Here is a 22,103-nt window from a genome sequence, read left to right as displayed (position 1 = left end):
CTAAAAGAGAAACAAAATATAGAGCTGACAGTACTTGAGATCTCCAACATATTTAGGAAAAAAAATATGAAACTGATTTTAAGGTTAGAAAAATAATTTTTGACTCTACACTTAATATTTTCAGAAGTGATATTTGTTAATCCTAATGAAATTTCTATTAAAATGCAGCTATCTTTTGAGGAATAAAGGAGAATATTCTACTCTATAGTTTCTAATTATATGATTTGTTATTTTATAAATTCTCATTTTCCTACATGAAAAAAATCAAGCTAAAAATTATATTATTGGTAATAATATAGATAGTGTACTCACATATATAGTGTGGCTTTCATTGTAGAAATAATGATTGATAAGTGATTGTTAAAATTAAGTAGCATGTAAGCATGAAACCAGCTGCAGAACAGTGAAACCTATTTGGGACAACACATTGGAACTGGAACACATATATTCAAAGGTTTGTGGCCATGATATGATAGTTTCTTGTGTTTGTTTGTTTGTTTGTTTGTTTGAGAGAGAGTCTGGCTCTATCGCCCAGGCTGAAGTGCCATGGTGCGATCTTGGCTCACTGCAACCTCCACCTTCTGGGTTCAAGCAATTCTCCTGCCTCAGCCTCCTGGGTAGCTGGGAGGCGCATCACCAGGCCCAGCTAATTTTTGTATTTTTAGTAGAGAAGGGGTTTTGCCATGTTGGCCAGGCTGGTCTCGAACTCCTGACCTAAAGTGATCTGCTGGCCTTGGCCTCCCAAAGTGCTAGGATCATAGAAGTGAGCCACTGCACCAGCCACAGTTTCTTTAGAAGGAATCATGAAGCCAATGCTGTTGCTATTTGGAATGGAAGAGAATTTTCAATACAAATGAGGAAAATGAGGAAAATTGTTCTTACTTCATAGTCACAGGTTCTTTCTTTTTTTTCCTTCCTTCTGTACATCCTTCCTTCCATCTTCTTTTATTTTTTGACCTAAAACAAGATTTTAAAAAATCAATCATTTGAGTAATTTACTATACAGTATATGGCTCCAGATGACCTTTATAAGTAAAATATCAAATCTACCATTAAATATTGAAGATTTGCCATCAGTGAAATATTCATTTGCCATTTAATTCATATTTATAATGTGACAAACACCTTTACTTGTAGAACTCAAAGTAATGAAAAATATTATCCCTTAAACACTGTACCTTTACTAATGTTCAATATAGCTAATTTATTTCATGATAGGACATTTCTGTGGCTATGTAAAAAAAGTTTATCCCAAAACATGATCTAAATTACAATAAAATAATTTAGCTTTGAAAATAGCACTCCAACTTATTAGATAATTAACCTTCTAAGTCTGCTATAAAACTTTCACCAAGGGACGCTACTTCTAGCTAGCAAACTCTTTTTTCCAAACCCCTGTGTAGCCCCATTTACTTCTCCAGCTTTCTATACTTAGGAAGTATTATTGGCTAAGAATATATAATTCTAGATTTACCATTCAAGTTATTTCAAAGCACTCTATTCAGAGAAAAGATAATTTATCATTGTGCAGAACATTTGAAACATTAGCAATGAAAGTATTCTGATCGTCTCTGAGCTTTGTAAGGTAGACTTTATCCAAGACACTGCTCTAGGCTCTATGTCTCACTGATTAAATCTGTCATTTATTGGAGAGCTGCAGGCTTCTCCCTGTCAGCTCAGGTTTGTGTGCAGATAAGTCATGTGTTTAAAGCACACTGAATATGTTAAAGCCACGCTAACAGATGTCAAAAAAAAAAAAAAAAAAAAAACAGGAGATATGGATGTCACTTTTAAAGCATCTCAGAAATGAAATCATCTGCGGAGGCAGTCTTAAGGGCCCAATGAGCAAAGGCACCTTGTCTATGATTGTCATAAGGTTATACAGCATTGGCTCCTTAAATTCTTTCAAACCTGTGAGGGGAAGTATCCCTGTGTGGAGGACTTGACCTCACAGGAGGACAGAAGCCAGCTGAGATCCTGTGATTCAAAATGATGCATTTGCCAGGTGTGGTGGCTTACACCTGTAATCCCAGCATTTTGGGAGGCCAAGGTGGGAGTATCACCTAAGCTCAGGAATTTGAGACCAGCCTGGGAACCATAGTGAGAATTCATCTCTACAAAAAACTTTAAAAATTAGCCAGGCATGGTGGTGCGCATCAGTAGTCCCAGCTACTTGAGAGGTTAATATGGGAGGATAGCTTAAGCATGGGAAGCTGCAGTGAGCTTTGATCACGCCAGTGCACTCCAGCCTGGATGACAGAGCAAAATTCTGTCTCAAGCAAAAACAAAAACCAATGCATTTGAGGAGGTCATCATTCCCTCAATATTAACCTTATTGACTTCCGACCATATGGTGTCTTCATTTCCTTGTGTTGGATTACAAAAACTAAGAGGAAGATAACAAAAAGTTGATTGAAGTACATAAAGCCACTACAGAAAAACTTCATTTTCTCACAATCTTGTGTGGGACTTCTCTTGATTATGAAGACATAACTCTATGTAGATAAAGATGTAAACAGCCTTTCTCCATTAAGATTACCTCTTTTTTTTTCTCATATTTAAGGTCCAATAAATTAAATGTATTTTGAAAAAAACTGGCATATATAAAAACATTTTACTAGCTGGATTTGTATACACTTATTGACTTTCTCTGTAATTTTAGGATTCAAAAAATATAAATCCTAAAAGTTAATTTAAATATCACCTGTGAGAATATGAATGTTTACCTCTACATGCTTGGGATGAGAAAATCTGGCCTTTAGCCACTGCAACACCATCAGTACCCCATTGCTACTTCTAGAGTCTAGAATCTAGACCATTCATCTTTCTCTCAGCTTTGAATGCCATATTATCATACATTATCACCACTACTCTCCCTCTGGATCATCAACCAACTATTGGGTCATTTCCCATCATTGTTTGAATAATCATTCCCAACTAGCTCTGAAAACCCCATATCCTAAATTAGATTTCAGATTTTATCCAATCCTTTTTAACAAGTCTTCCTTCCTCTTTTGATAAAACTTGATGATATCTACTTATTTCAGCTCCTCCACAAAAGCATTCCATAGTCCTTCTAGCCCAGTGATTTTCAAACTTCACTTTGGATCACTTGGGCACTTCGATAAAATGCAAACGTTGATTCAGTATATCTGGATGGAGCCTAAAATTATTTATTTCTGAAAAGCTCTTAGGTAGGTGATGCCAGTGCTCCTGGTTCTCAGACAAACGTTGAGGAACAAGGTTCTAGCCTACCATGGTATCGACTTACTCTAAATTCATATAAGGCAGGCAGGCACCATATATGATTTATTCGTCTTTGTATCTCCAGTGAGTCAGAATGCTTGACATATCACAATGCTCAATAAATATAAATGTTTGCTAAATAAATTGATGGACTGAATGAATAAATGTGTAACATTCCTTCTGACACTTAGAAAATTCTACTTAAGACATATTTTTTTTTCTTTTTTTGAGACAGAGTCTCACTCTGTCACCCAGACTGGAGTGCAGTGGCATAATCTCGGCTCATAGTAACCTCCCCTTCCCCGGTTCAAGAGATTCTCCATGTCTCAGCCATCGGAGTGGCTGAGGTTACAAGTGTGTGCCACCACACCCGGCTAATTTTTGTATTTTTAGTAGAGACAGGGTTTCACCATGTTGGCCAGGCTAGTCTCTAACTCCTGAGCTCAAGTGATTCATCTACCTCAGCCTCCCACAGTGCTGGGATTACAGGCGTCAGCCACCACATCCAGCCCAGACAGAATATTTTTATATGCACTTTTTCTCTGAAATGTAGTTGAGGGCAGGTATCATACTCTACATTTCTCTGTATCTTTAAAGGCCTGTACATGCCGTTTGTACCCACAGAAAATAGGCACTCAATATAAATATTGACTAAACAATCAACTAATAAAAGGATTAATGGGATTGATTGAATAAGTAACTGGAAAAGAAGGGGCATCAGGTATAGTCTGCACTTGAGGTACCTAGAAGGTATGAATCATTTAACAAGGTGGCTGTACTTACAGACAGAAAGTTTCAAGTCCAGCATAGGCACAGCTAGAGAGCAGAAATACTAAAATGAGTAACCAGGAAAAATTCATTTTGTAGACACAGACACACTCTAATGAGAAAAGTACTTCAGTTAGTTAAAATGCCAAGCCAGTGGTTGATATGCTTGGGAATAAAACCAAGCATTATTGCATGGGTAGGCAGATGGTGCTTTTTTTTTTCTTAATTCAAAGCTTCATTTTTGTAAATAACAATGGAAATTGAACAACTGGCACATACTAAGATTTACAGACTATGTTAAGAGTTTTCAGAAGTGAATTTCCTCAACAATTTCTGCCTTTGGCATATTTAAATGTATACTGACTTGTGGTATTATTTATTCAATATTTCACATCTATGTGTTATCTTCACAACTGGGCTGTAGCCACCCAGAAATAGGGACTTTATTCATGCACATGGTGGGCACACAGTGATACCTGCTGAAAAAATAAAAAATTAGAAAAACTTGGATGACACACAACTCTAGTTTCTGGTATTGAGCAGAGATGAGCAAGGGTGGGCCTGGAAGTGAAATTTGAGGCATGTTACTTGAGTGAATTAGACTGGAGAAGAAAACTCCATGTACACTAGATATGAACTTCTTTCTTTCTTTTTTTTTTCCATTATATTCTCAGAAGATGAACTAACGTAGAATTCTGGCAATGACTCGTTCTTTAAAAATAGCATATCATGTAAATAAATGAAAACTGTAGTGCCTCTGAAGTTTTCAGAATCATTTCACCAAACATTGATTCTGCCACCAAATTACAAGTAAGCCAGATGCAAATAATTTATCAGTAGAAGCAATAAGAGAGATTATGTTCTGAATATATTTTATTTGTCAGAAAAGTAACTAAGATGTTGATTCTGAGATAGGGAATACACACACACACACATATATACATATATATAGGTTTAGAAAACTATATGGTTCAAAATCTGCCTATGACGCTTCTGATTCATATTTTAATCTATTAACTATCTATTCCATAATTACTTAGAAAATTATGCTTTGATTCTGGTTAAAGATGGATTTTTCAAGAACATAGAAGCTTCTCATGCATACAGTATTTAAAATAGAATGAAATTAGCAATCTGTATCTTGAAATTATACATAACATTTAGCTTCATTTAAAATTAGAGTGCTAGAAGAAGCAGATTTCCATGGCATTTTCATTATGCAGAGAGGTAAACAACAAATAAATAAGCCATACATGAATATGAAATTAACAGCATGATAATTGCTTTACTCCTAGAGTGTGTACAATATTAAATCCTCAAATAAACACTTACTTAACCTCATTCTCACGTGTGCCTATTGCTGTCATCAAAAGCAGTATACCTAGAACTCAAACTAAGTCAACTTCCACAATGAGGTACGAAATCCCCAGAAATCATTGCCATGCCCTGGAAATTTCAGTGATTTCTTAGGAAGTTCTAGTGCTGGTGGTATATTTGAAAATGAGTGAACACGAGAGAAAATTTAGAAATGAATTAAAAGAGTGCATTTCACATATTATTATTATCTTGCTTATTCCATCATACTTAATTTCTTTGCTAATTCTTAAAAAGCTTCATCCAGATCATCCATATAGGCATTCCAGGGAAGTGCTACCTTCCTGCTGAGACCACCTCCAAGCTCTCTGTCACTCTAACACAGACCCCTGCTGACTTGTTTTACAATATTCATGCAGGAAACTGTTAAACCTTATTTCTGCTGAATTGTTCCTTCTCTGCATAAGGCACAAATGCTTTTCATAGTTTTCTTATGGCTCTTAACAACAACTAAAGCCTGTCTTGTGCTCTGGGCCCAGACTTGCCCTAAATTTAACCCTAAGTAATGCTTTCTTCATCTTAGTCATAGCCTGAAAGTGACTCATTTATAAAGAGGCCACTGGTACAACTGGAGTTTTCCAGTAAGCAAGGGTTAAAAGGTCAGTAATAATGTTACTGCTACCCTTATGAGTATGCAACTGGTAGAGTTCAAAGTTATTTGGATGTAACCTGACAAAAACATCTCATCATTTTCCATAGGGTACTCAAGAGTAAGATTCAGAAGGGATATATGGCTTGTGTACACATGAAACCGTCTTTCCTAGTCAGAGACATCAACCACTTCATTGGAAGCCAGTGACTAAAAAGTAAAATAAAATAAATTAAAAGAAAAATAAAAATAAAACAATTATGAGATCCAAAGAAAGGAAAATCTTGTTGTCCCAAATAAGCACCTTTAAAAATAATTAAGTTTTATTGTTCTAGTGATGGAATTAGTATGTCTTTGTTGATCCACTTAAATTTGACTCAATCGGTAAATTTAAGCCTGAGGCTTTTATGCCATTATCAGAGGCTCTGTCAGTGAGTGCTTTAACCTAATTACATTTGATGCAGCAAATCAACAAAACCACTGCTGGTATGACCTCTGCCAAGAGGACTAGCGAGCTAGACAAATGGAGCTTAAGATGTTATTAGTTGTTCTGTTGCAAAGTTCCAGATACATCCCGACAGGAGGCTGTTGCATGACTTGGGCATGCATCCTCCAGATGGCATTCTGCATTGGCTTGTGGCAAGGCTCACAGGGATACTGGCACATTTTCTCTGTCAAAATGGAAGTTTTCCAATTACAAGGAGATAATGTGAGGAGATGCAAACTTAATCTCTTAAACAAAAGGTTGCAAGCTGTGTAATAGCCATTTCAGGGGAGAGATTTCACTATAGTTCAATTGATTTAAACGTTGCAGATCACAAAATGGGCTATCTTTCCTAATAAAACCAAAGAATCAGCTGCGGTTGGTGCTATTTACTGAAACAGTGCTATAATGCTTTCATCATCTAAGAGATGCTTCTTTTAATAGTGTTCTTCCATGGAGTTGGAGTCTGTGCTCATTTTTTGTTTTTTTTTTCCTAATGTGTAAACAGGTACAAAAAAGCCATTATGATTTTAGTTAAACACCAAATGCCTTAAATGAAGTCTTCAAGTTTGATGTTAAAAGATACCAAATCATAGAATTTCAGTAGGAAGACTACAAGTTAAATGGTAAGAAAGCCCTATTATCATCAAAACCTGTAAGACAACTTAGCTAAAATGCTAACAGTATTTTCTAACCCAGGGAATGCTAATAAAAATGGTATGTAGAACTCTCAATCCCTATGAGAATGAGGTGATATGTATGCCTCAACACTTACCCAAAAATAACTGACTCATCCAAGTAAATCAGTAAGTACCTTGTTGTAAGGTTACTTCTTAGGAAGATAGGGATTTTCAAGTTGACATAAAGATGCTAAGACAAAGCAGGGGAGCCCTTGTAGATCCCTTTCTACAAATCCAACAAGGACACTACATAAGTTTAGAATGTGTGCCAGCTCTGAGAAGAATGTTTTACAGGATAACTACAACCACACTCTCGTACTAAATGCATTAAACAGAATTTCAGCAGAGTTTAAGTGTTGAAATGATCATACAGTTCTAATGTAAGCAAAGATTCTTCAATATTTATACTGGATTCCTTTCTTCTGTGGTTTAAAGAGAATTAACTGATCCAAAATTTCTAAGCACGTATTCAGAATATTAAAAGAGAAAAGGTACATTTCTAAAAATTAAGGTAATTCGTATACAGAAAAATATTTTTACCTCAAATTTCAAAACATTTAAAAAATATATTTTAGCCATTAAGATGAAGATCAATGTCAAACGTTGTGCATAAACACTGAATTGTAGTCAATAGGGTAAAATCATAGCGGGCAGCTGCCTTTTGTCATTTCCATAGAAAGTAGCTAGGAAACTGTCATGTCTTTACTGAAAATTCAGTCAGCTAAATAAAGCAGGAATATATATTCTAAGTAGTCTCAACTGCAACATTGTAAGATCAGTAAATCAGCCAGAAATATAAGCAAGGCCTTCGAATCTCTCAGAAAACTTAACAGATTCCTACCGAAGAGTTAACATTTTCATGCAAGTAGCATTTTTAAAAAGCTTCAGCATCAACATAAAGTGGTCTATAACAGCTGTTGTAAAGCTCAACATCAATTTTATGTTGGCTCAACTACCAAACAGCAATCACAATGGCATCCCTTAGGAGGTATTTAAGGGCCCAAGGGTATAGCAATTTAAAAACTGAGTAGGAAATCAAAACAAATTCCCAGTCTGTTTACAAAAATACTTCTCCCTATGTTCTTGTACCACCACCTAGTGGTTACACGGCTCTCAATGTGACCATTGATAGAAACCAAATAAAAGGAAAGAAGAGGAAAGGAAGGGAGAGTGGAGGAAAAGTAAGAAAGGCAGGAGGAAAGAAAAAGAGAAGACCATGAAAATAAAAAGAAAAAAAAAGGAGGAGAAAATAAAAACAAACTAACAAACAAAAGCAAAAAGAAGTACACATATAATTTTCAGATCTTAAGATCTACTTCCTCATAAAATTCATAGCATGTTACCAATTTGAATTAAAACACCGTTTAAAACCATTTCTCTTTACACATTTATTAAGTACATGAAAATTCTATAGTCGATATAACAACTCCCTGATTTTTCTTAAAAAAAGGAGTTGAATTTCTAGAGATGTATTTTACACTAGAGAACCTACAGCTGTATTTTCCTGTGTGTGACCTGGTATAAGTACAAGATTATACCATTATTTTTTAAGAGACTCATTATTGATCAGTAGAGCTATTTATATAAATTATGGTACATTCATAAGTAAAAATGAAGTGAATATTTATGTCTTGCTATGGAACAGTCTCTAAGACATTTGACTAAAGTGGAAGAAAAAGCAAGATGTTGTAATCATGTTTTGGGACCTACCACTTATATAAGGATATATATTTTCTTTTATATGTGTACAGTATCTCTGGAGGGATAGACAAGAAGCTGAAAAGATTACCTCAACAGAGGAGAATTAGGTAAGTTGGAAGCTAAGGTGTAAGGGAGACATTTTGTAGTTTTGTAGTTTAAACCATGTGTATATATTACTTATTTAAAATTAAATAAATTTAAATAAAATTTAGAATTTTAATAAATTTAAAATTAAATAAATGTTAAATCACAAATCACAATCACAAAGGATTATGTGTTTTAATTTATTTAAAATTAAATAAAATTTAATAAATTAAATTAAATTAAATTAATTTTAAATCTAAAAACTGGCACATGATTTAACAAATCTTTTCTCTGTGGATTTTATAAATCAACAAAACCACCCTCCAAATTTTCCATTTAAAGAAATATTTGTCACATTTAATGTGAATGTAAATTTATTATAAATAGAAATAGGAGCTTCATTCTTTCTCTGTAAAAAGAAATGCAGTAGTTTAAAGGGAGAAATTATTTGTAAAAAGGAAGAAATTAAAGTAATAAAATACTAAAACCATATCTCTCTCATACTTTGACAAGCTCTACAGGCCTGGGTTGAGGACTGTTCTCAACAAGAGAGTCAGAATAGCTCAGGCTCTCTGTGCTCCTGGCTGAATGGTAAGTACATTGGAGACAGCACTAGTTGATGCCTAGATGTCCAAAGGTAGAAAAGTTGAGAACTATTAGGAGATGAAAAGAAGTAGGGAATGCATAAAGGGCAGTGTCTTTTTATGCCCTGGAGGAGGAGGAAGGGGAATGGGATTGGGACCTTGTGAACCCAGCCTCAACTTTCACAAAGGATTGTGTTTTTAGACTTCAGCCTTTATCTTCTAAAAGAGACTGCACCCATTGCCACAGGGAGAGGCAGATAGGTCTAACAGAAGAAAAGGGTCCATTGTAAAATTTTGTGTTAAAATGTTCATCTGTCAAAACATTTAACATAAAGCATTATTTTTGTACTCCTGATTTAGTAGTTCTTTATTTTTTATTAGTCTTTAAACCTTAAAAAAAGAATGTATCTGAGAAGTCCTAGAGAAAACCTTGAGTACTCAGGGGACGCTGTAAAATAGGGTTGTAGAGGAAAAAACTCAACAGGTTTTGGCTCATGCGACCTGAAGAAACCGACCTAATGGGACTGGAGCAGGCATGCAAGATCACCAAAGGAAGCCCAGCATGAGTGAGGCACAGAAAAGGCAGTGTATCTGCAGCTCCCTAATACAAGAAAAATACATTGGAATACTTGATTTTTGTTTCATGCCCTGATAAAAACTTTCTACTACTGATATGCCTATTTTCTTCATTTGTTGATATTCATATTATTCAGTGTTTCAAAGGTCAATATAAGCAATGCCACTTTTCCAAGTGCTAAATTCTATAAAGAGTTCTTAAATGATATGCAAAAAACTTATTAACTACAAATAGATAGTTGTTTGGAACCAGGCATGAAACCAACATTATATTCTACTGAGGTTAAAAGATGTCCTTAATTAACACATGCTGTGAACTCAGTATTTGAGATATTGAAAATATTATTGAATAATGTAGACTATTCACTAATCAGAAGTGAGCAGGTTCTGTTTGGGCAAAGGCATAGGGAAGAACATGTGTCTAAGAAGTAATATTGCAAAATGAGATATTCTCATGATGACGTTTGTCCTTGGTTCATCCTCACTTGGTGCATATACATTTAAGATTATCATGTACTGGTGGTGGATTGACACTTTTATCATAATATAATGTCCCTCTGTCTCTGGTAATTTTCTTTACCCTGAGTTGATTTATCTAATATTAATATAACTATTCCTGCTTTCCTTAGATTAATGTTAGCACTATATATATATACACACACACACATATATATATTCTTTTTCTTTCATCCTGCCTATATCAATGCATTTTAAGTGAGTTTCTTATAGGCAATAAATATTTGGGTCATGTTTTTAATTCACTCTGCCAATCTTTGTCTTTTAATCGGTGTTCTCAGAACATTTATATTTAGTGTAATTATTAATACATCAAGGCATAAGTCTGCCATTTTTTATTATTATACTTTAAGTTCTAGGGTACATGTGCACAATCTGTAGATTTGTTACATATGGGTACATGTGCCATGTTGGTGTGCTGCACTCATTAACTCGTCATTTACATTAGTTATATCTCCTAATGCTATCCCTCTCCCCTCCCCCAACCCCACGACAGGCCCCAGTGTGTGATGTTCCCCACCCTGTGTCCAAGTGTTCTCATTGTTCAATTCCCACCTATGAGTGAGAACATGCCGTGTTTGGTTTTCTGTCCTTGCAATAGTTTGCTCAGAATGATGGTTTCCAGGTTCATCCATGTCTCTACAAAGGACATGAACTCATCCTTTTTTATAGCTGCATAGTATTCCATGGTGTATATGTGCCACATTGTCTTAATCCAGTCTATCATTGATGGACATTTGGGTTGGTTCCAAGTCTTTGCTATTGTGAATAGTGCCGCAATAAACATACGTGTGTATGTGTCTTTATAGCAGCATGATTTATAATCCTTTGGGTACATACCCAGTAATAGGATGGCTGGGACAAAAGATATTTCTGGTTCTAGATCCTTGAGGAATCACCACACTGTCTTCCACAATAGATGAACTGGATGAACTAGTTTCATTCCCACCAACAGTGTAAAAGTGTTCCTATTTCTTCACATCCTCTCCAGCACCTGCTGTTTCCTGACTTTTTAATGATCGCCATTCTAACTGGTGTGAGATATCTCATTGTGGTTTTGATTTGCATTTCTCTAATGACCAGTGATGATGAACATTTTTTCATGTGTCTGTTGGCTGCATAAATGTTTTCTTTTGAGAAGTGTCTGTTCATATCCTTTGCCCACTTTTTGATGGGGTTGTTTGATTTTTTTCTTGTAAATTTGTTTAAGTTCTTTGTAGAGTCTGGATATTAGCCTTTGTCAGATGGGTAGATGGCAAAAATTTTCTCCCACTCTGTAGGTTGCCTGTTCACTCTGATGGTAGTTTCTTTTGCTGTGCAGAAGCTCTTTAGTTTAATTAGATCCCATTTGTCTATTTTGGCTTTTGTTGCCATGCTTTTGGTGTTTTACTCATGAAGTCCTTGCCCATGCCTATGTTCTGAATGGTATTGTCTAGGTTTTCTTCTGGGGTTTTTATGGTTTTAGGTCTAACATTTAAGTCTTTAATCCATCTTGAGTTAATTGTTGTACAAGGTGTAAGGAAGGGATCCAGTTTCAGCTTTCTACATATGGCTAGCCAGTTTTCCCAGCACCATTTATTAAATAGGGAATCCTTTCCCCATTTCTTGTTTTTGTCAGGTTTGTCAAAGATCAGATGGTTGTAGATGTGTGGTGTTATTTCTGAGGCCTCTGTTCTGTTCCATTGGTCTATATATCTGTTTTGGTACCAGTACCAGGCTGTTTTGGTTACTGTACCATTGTAGTATAGTTTGAAGTCAGGTAGTGTGATGCCTCCAGCTTTGTTCTTTTTGCTTAGAATTGTCTTGGCAATGTGGACTCTTTTTTGGTTTCACATGAACTTTAAGGTAGTTTTTTCCAATTATGTGAAGAAAGTCATTGGTAGCTTGATGGGAATAGCATTGAATCTATAAATTACCTTGGACAGTATGGCCATTTTCACGATATTGATTCTTCCTATCCATAAGCATGGAATGTTCTTGCATTTGTTTGTGTCCTCTTTTATTTTATTGAGCAGTGGTTGTAGTTTTCCTTGAAGAGGTCCTTCACGTCCCTTGTAAGTTGGATTCCTAGGTATTTTATTCTCCTTGAAGCAATTGTGAATGGGAGTTCACTCATGATTTGGCTCTCTGTTTGTCTGTTATTGGCGTATAGGAATGCTTGTGATTTTTGCACATTGATTTTGTATCCTGAGACTTTGCTGAAGTTGCTTATCAACTTAAGGAGATTTTGGGCTGAGATGCTGGGGTTTTCTAAATATACAATCATGTCATCTGCAAACAGGGACAATTTGATTTCCTCTTTTCCTAATTGAATACCCTTTATTTCTTTCTCCTGCCTGATTGCCCTGGCCAGGACTTCCAACACTATGTTGAATAGGAGTGGCGAGAGAGGGCATCCCTGTCTTGTGCCAGTTTTCAAAGGGAATGCTTTCAGTTTTTGCCCATTCAGTATGATATTGGCTGTGAGTTTGTCATAAATAGCTCTTATTATTTTGAGATACATCCCATCAATACCTAATTTATTGAGAGTTTTTAGCATGAAGGGCTGTTGAATTTTGTCGAAGGCCTCTTCTGCGTCTATTGAGATAATCTTGTGGTATTTGTCTTCAGTTCTGTTTATATGATGGATTACATTTATTGATTTGCATATGTTGAACCAGCCTTACATCCCAGGGATGAAGCCCACTTGATCCTGGTGGATAAGCTTTTTCATTCACTGCTGTATTTGGTTTCCCAGTATTTTATTGAGGATTTTTGCACTGATGTTCATCAGGGATATTGGTCTAAGATTTCCTTTTTTTGTTGTGTCTCTGCCAGGCTTTGGTATCAGGATGATGCTGGCCTCATAAAATGAGTTAGGGAGATTCCCTCTTTTTCTATTGATTGGAATAGTTTCAGAAGGAATGGTACCAGCTCCTCTTTGTACCTCTGGTAGAATTTGGCTGTGAATCCATCTGGTCCTGGACTTTTTTTGGTTGGTAGGCTATCAATTATTGCCTCAAATTTCAGAGCCTGTTATTGGTCTATTCAGAGATTCAATTTCTTCCTGGTTTAGTCTCGGGAGGGTGTACGTGTCCAGGAATTTATCCATTTCTTCTACAGTTTCTAGTTTATTTGCATAGAGGTGTTTATAGTATTCTCTGATGGTAGTTTGTATCTCTGTGGGATCAGTGGTGATATCCCCTTTGTCATTTTGTATTGCATCTATTTGATTCTTCTCTCTTCTCTTCTTTATTAGTCTTGCTAGTGGTCTATCAATTTTGTTGATCTTTTCAAAAAACCAGCTCCTGGATTCATTGATTTTTTGAAGGGTTTTTGTGTCTCTGTCTCCTTCAGTTCTGCTCTGATCTTAGTTATTTCTTGCCTTCTGATAGCTTTTGAATGTGTTTGCTCTTGCTTCTCTAGTTCTTTTAATTGTAATGTTAGGTTGTCGATTTTAGATCTCTCCTGCTTTCTCTTGTGGGCATTTAGTGCTATAAATTTCCCTATACACGCTGCTTTAAATGTGTCCCAGAGATTCTGGTATGTTGTGTCTTTGTTCTTATTGGTTTCAAAGAACACTTTTATTTCTGCATTCATTTTGTTATTTACCCAGTAGTCATTCAGGAGCAGGTTGTTCAGTTTCCATGTAGTTGTGTGGTTTTGAGTGAGTTTCTTAATCTTGAGTTCTAATTTGATTGCACTGTGGTCTGAGAGACAGTTTGTTATAATTTCTATTCTTTTACATTTGCTGAGAATTGCGTTACTTCCAACTATGTGGTCGATTTTGGAATAAGTGTGATGTGGTGCTGAGAAGAATGTATATTCTGTTGATTTGGGGTGGAGAGTTCTCTAGATGTCTATTAGGCCACTTGGTGCAGAGCTGAGTTCAAATCCTGTATATCCTTGTTAACTTTCTCTCTTGGTGATGTCTAATGTTGACAGTGAGGTGTTAAAGTCTCCCATTATTATTGTGTGGGAGTCTAAGTCTCTTTGTAGGTCTCTAAGGACTTGCTTTATGTATCTGGATGCTCCTGTATTGGGTGCATATATATTTAAGATAGTTAGCTCTTCTTGTTGAATTGATCCCTCTACCATTATGTAAAGGCCTTCTTTTTCTCTTTGATCTTCGTTGGTTTAAAGTCTGTTTTATCAGAGACTAGGATTGCAACCCTGCTTTTTTGTTTGTTTGTTTTCTATTTGCTTGGTAGATCTTCCTCCATCCTTTATTTTGAGCCAATGTGTGTCTCTGCATGTGAGATGGGTCTCCTGAATACAGCACACTGATGAGTCTTGACTCTATCCAATTTGCCAGTCTGTATCTTTTAATTGGGGCATTTAGCCGATTTGCATTCAAGGTTAATATTGTTATGTGTGAATTTGGTCCTGTCATTATGATGTTAGCTGGTTATTTTGCTTGTTAGTTGATGCAGTTTCTTCCTAGCCTCGATGGTCTTTACAATTTAGCATGTTTTTGCAGTGGCTGGTACCAGTTGTTCCTTTCCATGTTTAGTGCTTCCTTCAGGAGCTCTTATAAGGTAGGCCTGGTGGTGACAAAATCTCTCAGCATTTGCTTGTCTGTAAAGTATTTTATTTCTCCTTCACTTATGAAGCTTAGTTCGGCTGGATATGAAATTCTTGGTTGAAAATTCTTTTCTTTAAAAATGTTGAATATTGGCCCCCACTGTCTTCTTGCTTGTAGAGTTTCTGCTGAGCAATCCACTGTTAGAGTCTGATGGGCTTCCCTTTGTGGGTAACCCATCCTTTCTCTCTAGCTGCCCTTAACATTTTTTCCTTCATTTCAACCTTGGTGAATCTGACACTTATGTGTCTTGGAGTTGCTCTTCTCGAGGAGTATCTTTGTGGCATTCTCTGTATTTCCTGAATTTGAATGTTGGCCTGCCTTGCTAGGTGGGGAAGTTCTCCTGGATAATATCCTGAAGAGTGTTTTCCAACTTGGTTCCATTCTCCCCATCATTTTCAGGTACACCAATCAAATGTAGATTTGGTCTTTTCACATAGTCCCATATTTCTTGGAGGCTTTGTTCATTTCTTTTTACTCTTTTTTTCTCTAAACTTCTCTTCTCGCTTCATTTCATTCATTTGATCTTCAAGCACTGATACCCTTTCGTCCACTTGATCGAATCGGCTACTGAAGCTTGTGCATGTGTCATGTAGTTCTCGTGCCATGGTTTTCAGCTCCATCAGGTCATTTAAGGTCTTCTCTATGCTGTTTATTCTAGTTAGCCATTTGTCTAACCTTTTTTCAAGGCTTTTAGCTTCTTTGCAATGGGTTCAAACATCCTCCTTTAACTTGGAGAAGTTCGTTATTGTTGATCTTCTGAAACCTACTTCTGTCAACTTGTCAAAATCATTCTCCATCCAGCTTTGTTCCACTGCTGGAGAGGAGCTGCAATCCTTTGGAGAAGAGGCGCTCTGATTTTTAGAATTTTCAGCTTTTCTGCTCTGGTTTTTCCCCATCTTTGTGGTTTTATCTACCTTCGTCTTTGATAATGGTGACCTACAGATGGGGTTTTGGTGTGGATGTCCTTTTTGTTGATGTTGATGCTATTCCTTTCTGTTTGTTAGTTTTTCTTCTAACAGTCAGGACCTTCAGCTGCAGGTCTGTTGGAGTTTGCTGGAGGTCCACTCCAGACCCTGTTTTCCTGTGTATCACCAGTGGAGGCTACAGAACAGCAAATATTGCAGAACAGCAAATGTTGCTGCCTGATCCTTCCTCTGAAAGCTTCGTCTCAGAGGGGCACCTGGCTGTATGAGGTGTCAGTTGGCTCCTGCTTGGAGGTGTCTCCCAGTTAGGCTACTCGGGGTTCAGGGACCCACTTGAGGAGGCAATCTGTCCATTCTCCGATCTCAAACTCCATGCTGGGAGAACCACTACTCTCTTCAAAGCTGTCAGACAGGGACTTTTAAGTCTGAAGAAGTTTCTGCTGCCTTTTGTTCAGCTATGCCCTGCCCCCAGAGTTGGAGTCTACAGAGGCAGTCAGGCCTTGTTGCGCTCTGGTGGGCTCCACCCAGTTCGAGCTTCCCGGCTGATTCATTTACCTAGTCAAGCCTCAGCAAAGGTGGACACCCCTCCCCCAGCCTCACTGCTGCCTCACAGTTCGATCTCGGACTGCTGTGCTAGCATAGAGCAAGTCTCTGTGGGCGTGGGACTTGTGGAGCCAGGCGCAGGATATAATCTCCTGGTGTGCCGTTTGCTAAGACCATTGGAAAAGTGCCATTTTGTTTTTTGTTTTGCTTGTTCTGCTTTTCATTTCTCTGTTTCCTTTTTCTGGCTTCCAGTGAGTTACTTGAAAAATTTTTAGAATTACATTCTAATTCACCTGTAATAATTTTTAATATATTTCTTTGTATACCATGTTAGTAGTTGCTTTAAGTATTACTTTGTATATAAAGAATTTATCAAAGTCTACTGGTGTTAACATTTTACCAGTCCGAGTCAAGTATAAAAACCTTACCTCCCTTTACTTCCCTCTACCTCCTTCTGTTTATAATTGTCTCAAATATTTCCTTCACATCATTTAAAACCATATCAGGCAGTGTTAAAATTTTTGCATCAACTATCAAACATAATTTAGAAGACTTGATCATTACATTTTATTTTATTCATCTATATTTTGTCTATGGAAAGGCTCCAGAACTGGACGCACTGGTACCTTGAAAAGGAGGAGCATGGCACAGGCATGGGCTCCTGAAAACAGGAGCATGAGTTGAAAGTTAAGTTTGTCTAATTAGCAATCAGACACTTAGATTCCCGCCCCCACCCTGTACAGCTTGCCACTATTTCTCATATTACAGGTGTCTGAGGGACAACAGACATAGCTGAAGAAAAGGTGAGACATCTAAGGAAAGCAAGGGTATTATGTAAGAATCTGCACACAAGCAATAACATTCCAGTCACCTCCCTCCCTATACTCTACTCTGCTCCCAGCTTTTGGCAAACAAGATTCTACTCCCAGGCTGAAAACAGGAAGATTCCTTTGATTACTAAGCTAAGCCTAAAACAAAAGGTCCAAATATACTGGCCTCTATGTGTTTTATCTTTGAAAATACTTATAATCTTAGGGTGAATCATACCCAGTCAATACGCACAACCATGCACACACAGAACTTCCAAACAGCATTGTAGTGACTAACTCTGAAATATGAATTGACAGCCAAGAATCAGCTGGCATTTAAGAACATTTTCTTATGTGAAAGAGGGAAATCAAGGCAAATAAGCAAGAAAAAAATTTGCAAGAATCAGGGACAATGCAGTAAGGGGAAGAGAAGTTAAGAGAGATTGAGAGACAGAGAGAGAAAGATTGTGATTGCATTCATGAAGAGCAAAACACCGGAAAAGAAAAACATTCAAGAAAGAGCTCCTGAAAATAAAATAAAAAAATAACAAAAATAAAAGATTCAATAACAGGTGGGAGGTAATTTTGAGATGTCTCTTAAAAGAAAATAAAAACCACACACTGAGAAAAACCATGAAGAGTAGGACAGACAAAATAAAAAAATAAGAGAATCAAATTAGGAGTTTGAACATTCATTAATAAGAGTTCTACAAAGCTGAAGCAGATAAAGTAACAAGGAAGACATTGTTTGTATTAGTTCATTATCACACTGTTATAAAGTACTACCTGAGACTAATTTATGAAGAAAAAAAGATTTAATTGACTCACAGTTCCACATGGCTGGAGAGACCTCAGGAAACTTACAATCATGGCAGAAGGCAAAAGGGTAGCAAGCATGTATTACCACAGTGAAGCAGGAGAGAGAGCAAAGAGGAAAGTGGCACACTTTTAAACCATTAAATCTTGTGAGAACTTACTCATTATCACAAGAAGAGCAAAGGGGAAATTGCCCCCATGATCCAGTCACCTCCCACCAGGCCCCTACCCTGACATGTGGGGAAATCAATTTGACATGAGATTTGTGTGGGAACACAGAGACAAATCATATCATTCTGCCTATGGCCCCTCCCAAATCTGATGTCCTCACAACACAATCATGCCTCACCAACAGTCCCCCAAAGTCTTAACTCATTCTGGTATTAACTCAAAAGTCCAAGTCCAAAGTCTCTCCTGAGACAAGGCAAGTCCCTTCTGCCTATGAGCCTCTAAAATCAAAAACAAGTTATTTACTTCCAACATACAACTGGGGTACAGGCATTGGGTAGATGTCCCCATCCCAAAAGGGAGAGATTGCTCAAAACAAAGGGGCTGCAGGCCCCACACAAGTCTGAAACCTAACAGGGCAGCCATTAAATCTTAAAGCTCCAAAATCTTCTTTGACTCCATGTCTCCCATCCAGAGCATACTGATGCCAAGGGTGGGCACCCACAGTCTTGGGCAGCTCCGCCCCTGTGGCTTTGCAGGGAACAGCCCCTGTTGCTGCTCTCATGTGCTGGCAATGAGCTCCTGCAGCTTTTCCAGGTGCATGAGGCAAGTTGTCAGTGAATCTACCATTCTGGGGTGTGGAGGATGACGGCCCTCTTCTCACAGCTCCACTAAGCAGTGGCCCAGTGGGGACTCTGTGTGGGGGCTTCAATTCCACATTTCCCCTCTGCACTGCTCTAATAGAGGCTCTCTGTGAGTGTTCTGCCCCAGCAGCAGACTTCTGCCTGGAAATCCAGGCATTTCCATACATCCTCTGAAATCATCTAGGCAGAGGCTGCCAGGCCTCAACTCCTTACCTCTACACAACTTCAGGCCCAACACCACATGAAAGCCACTAAGGCTGGGGCTTGCACCCCCTGAATCAATGATCTGAGCTTTACCTTGGCTCCTTTAAGCCATGGCTCGAGCTGGAGCTACTGTGATGCAGGGCACCAAGTCCCAAGGCTGCACAGAGCAGCAGTGGGGCCCTAGGCCCAGCCCACTAAACCATTTTTTCCTCCTAGGCCTCTGGGCCTCTGATGGGAGGGGCTGCTGCAAAGATCTCTGACATGCCCTGGAGACTTTTTCCCCACTGTCTTGGCTATTAACATTCAGCTCCTTATTATTTATGCAAGTTTCTGAAGCTGGCTTGAATTTCTCCCCCAGAAAATGGGTTTTCCTTTTCTACCACATGGTCAGGCTGCAAATTTTTCAAACTTTTAAGCTCTGCTTCCCTTTTAAACTTAAGTTCCACTTTCAGACCATCTCTTTCTTCATGCATATGAGTGTACACTTTTAGAAAAAGCCAGATCACTTCTTGAACATTTTTCTTCTTAGAAATTTCTTCTGCCAGATACCTTAAATCATCTCTCTCAAGTTAAAAGCTCCACAGATCTCTAGAGCAGGGGCAAAATGCCACTAGCATTTTTGCTAAAGCATACCAAGAGTGACCTTTACTCCAGTTCCCAATAAGTTCTTCATCTCCATCTGAGACCACCTCAGCCTGGACTCATTGTTCTTATCACTGTCAGCATTTTGGTCACAACCATTCAACAAGTCCCTAGGAAGTTCCAAACTTTCCCTTATCTTCTTGTCTTCTTCTGAGCCCTCCAAACTGTTCCAACTTCTTTCCAAGTTCCAAAGTCACTTCCACATTTTCAGGTATCTTTATACAAATGTCCTACTTCTCTTGGTACCAACTTTCTGTATTTGTTCATTATTGCACTGTTATAAAGAACTACTTGAGACTGGGTAATTTATAAAGAAAAAAGGTTTAATTGACTCACAGTTCTGCATGCCTGGGAGGTCTTAGTAAACTTACAATCATGGTGGAAGGTGAAGGGGAAGCAAGCATGTCTTACCACAGAGAAGCAGGAGAGAGAGCGAGTGAAGTGGGAGGCACCACATTTTTAAACCATCAGATCTTGTGAAAACTCACTATCATGAGAATAGCAAGGGGGAAATCTGCCCCCATGATCCATTGCCTCTCACAAGGTCCCTCCCCTGACCCCTGACACATGGGGATTACAATTTGACGTGAGTTTTGAGTGGGAACACAGAGCCAAACCATATCATTATTAAATAACAAATAGTGTGGAATTCAAACTGGAACTGGAGGATAAAGGGTCCAAGAGTGCTGACTTTGAGGGAAAAAATGAAACTGATAGATTTTTTAATTTTAATTTAAAAAATTTTTGTGAGTACATAGTAGTAATATACTTATGGGGTACATGAGATGTTTTGATACAGGTATGCAATATGAAATAAAATCGTCATGGGGAAAGAGGTATCCATTCACTAAATCATTTATCCTTTGGGTTACAAACAATCCAATTACACTCTTTAAGTTATTTTAAAATGTACAATTATTATTGACTATAGTCACCCTATTGTGCTATCAAATAGTAGGTCTTATTTATTCTTTCCCATTAACAATCTCCACCTCCCCACTATCCCCCTACTACCTTTTCTAGCCTCTGGTAACCATCCTTTTACTGTCCATCTCCATGAGTTTGGTTTTGATGTTTAGATCCTTCAAATAAGTGAGAGCATGAGATGTTTGTCTTTCTGTGCCTGGTTTATTTCACTTAACATAATAATTTCTAGTTCCATCGGTGTTGTGGCAAATGACTGGATCTCATTCTTTTTTTATGGCTGAATAGTACCCCATTGTGTATATGTAACACATGTTCTTTATCCATTCATCTGTTGATGGACACTTATGTCGATTCCAAATCTTAGCTATTGTGAATAGTGCTGCAACAAACACAGGAGTGCAGATAACTCTTTGATATACTGATTTCCTTTCTTTTGGGTGTATATCCAGCAGTGGGATTGCTGGATCATATGGTAGCTCAATTTTTAGTTTTTTTTGAGGAAGCTCAAAACTGTTCTCCATAGTGGTTGTACTAATTTACATTTCCACCAATAGTGTACAAGGATTCCCGCTACTCCATAATGTCATCAGCATTTTTTATCACTTGTCTCTTGGATATAAACCATTTTAACTGGGCTGAGATGGCTGAGATGATGTAGTTTTGATTTGGATTTCTCTGATGGTCAGTGATACTGAGCACATTTTCATATGCCTGTTTGCCATTTGTATGTCTTCTTTTGAGAAATGCCTACTCAAATCTTTTGCCCATTTTTTGATTGGATTATTAGACTTTTTCCTAGAGTTGTTTCAGCTCCTTATATATTCTGATTATTAATCCCTTGTAAGATGGGTGGTTTGCAAATATTTCCTCCCATTCTATGGGTTGTCTATTCACTTTGTTTGACTGCATCCTTTGCTGTGCAGTAGCTTTTTAACTTGATGTGACCCCATTTGTCCATTTTTGCTTTGGTTGCTTATTCTTATGTGGTATTATGCAAGAAAGATGGGCCCAGACAAATGTCCTAGGGAGTTTTCCCAGGGTTTTCTTGTAGTAATTTCATAGTTTGAGGTCTTAGATTAAAGTCTTTAATCCATTTTGATTTGGTTCTTGTATATGGTGATAGACAAGGGTCTGGTTTCATTCTTCTGCGTGTGGATATTCAATTTTCCCAGCACCATTTGTTGACGAGACTGTCTTTTCCCCAGTGTGTGTTCTTGGCACCTTTGTCAAAAATGAGTTCACTGTGGATGTGTGGATTTGT

At 37.6% G+C, this 22,103-nt stretch overlaps 2 long non-coding RNA genes across 4 annotated transcripts in view; one reads left to right on the top strand and one right to left on the bottom strand.

Moving 5' to 3' along the window:
* LOC129058056 (uncharacterized) overlaps positions 1–22,103 on the top strand; it is a 50,460-nt gene that overhangs the window by 910 nt on the left and 27,447 nt on the right. For 2 of the 3 annotated variants that reach the window (XR_008522884.1, XR_008522883.1), the window contains exons 2-3: positions 6,970–7,087; positions 8,893–8,949. This is a non-coding gene — a long non-coding RNA (uncharacterized LOC129058056). Of the gene's footprint in view, positions 1–6,969; positions 7,088–8,892; positions 8,950–9,439; positions 9,518–22,103 lie in introns of all 3 variants that reach the window. The other variant, XR_008522885.2, reaches the window with a different exon arrangement.
* Positions 1–22,103, bottom strand: part of LOC129058059 (uncharacterized) — a 36,698-nt gene that overhangs the window by 11,636 nt on the left and 2,959 nt on the right. The window contains exon 2 of the long non-coding RNA XR_008522887.2: positions 883–957. This is a non-coding gene — a long non-coding RNA (uncharacterized LOC129058059). The remainder of the gene's footprint in view (positions 1–882; positions 958–22,103) is intronic.

This window comes from Pongo abelii, chromosome 11, assembly GCF_028885655.2.
Source record: "Pongo abelii isolate AG06213 chromosome 11, NHGRI_mPonAbe1-v2.0_pri, whole genome shotgun sequence".
Taxonomy (NCBI): Eukaryota; Metazoa; Chordata; class Mammalia; order Primates; family Hominidae; genus Pongo; species Pongo abelii.
This window is presented reverse-complemented; position numbering and strand designations above follow the sequence as displayed.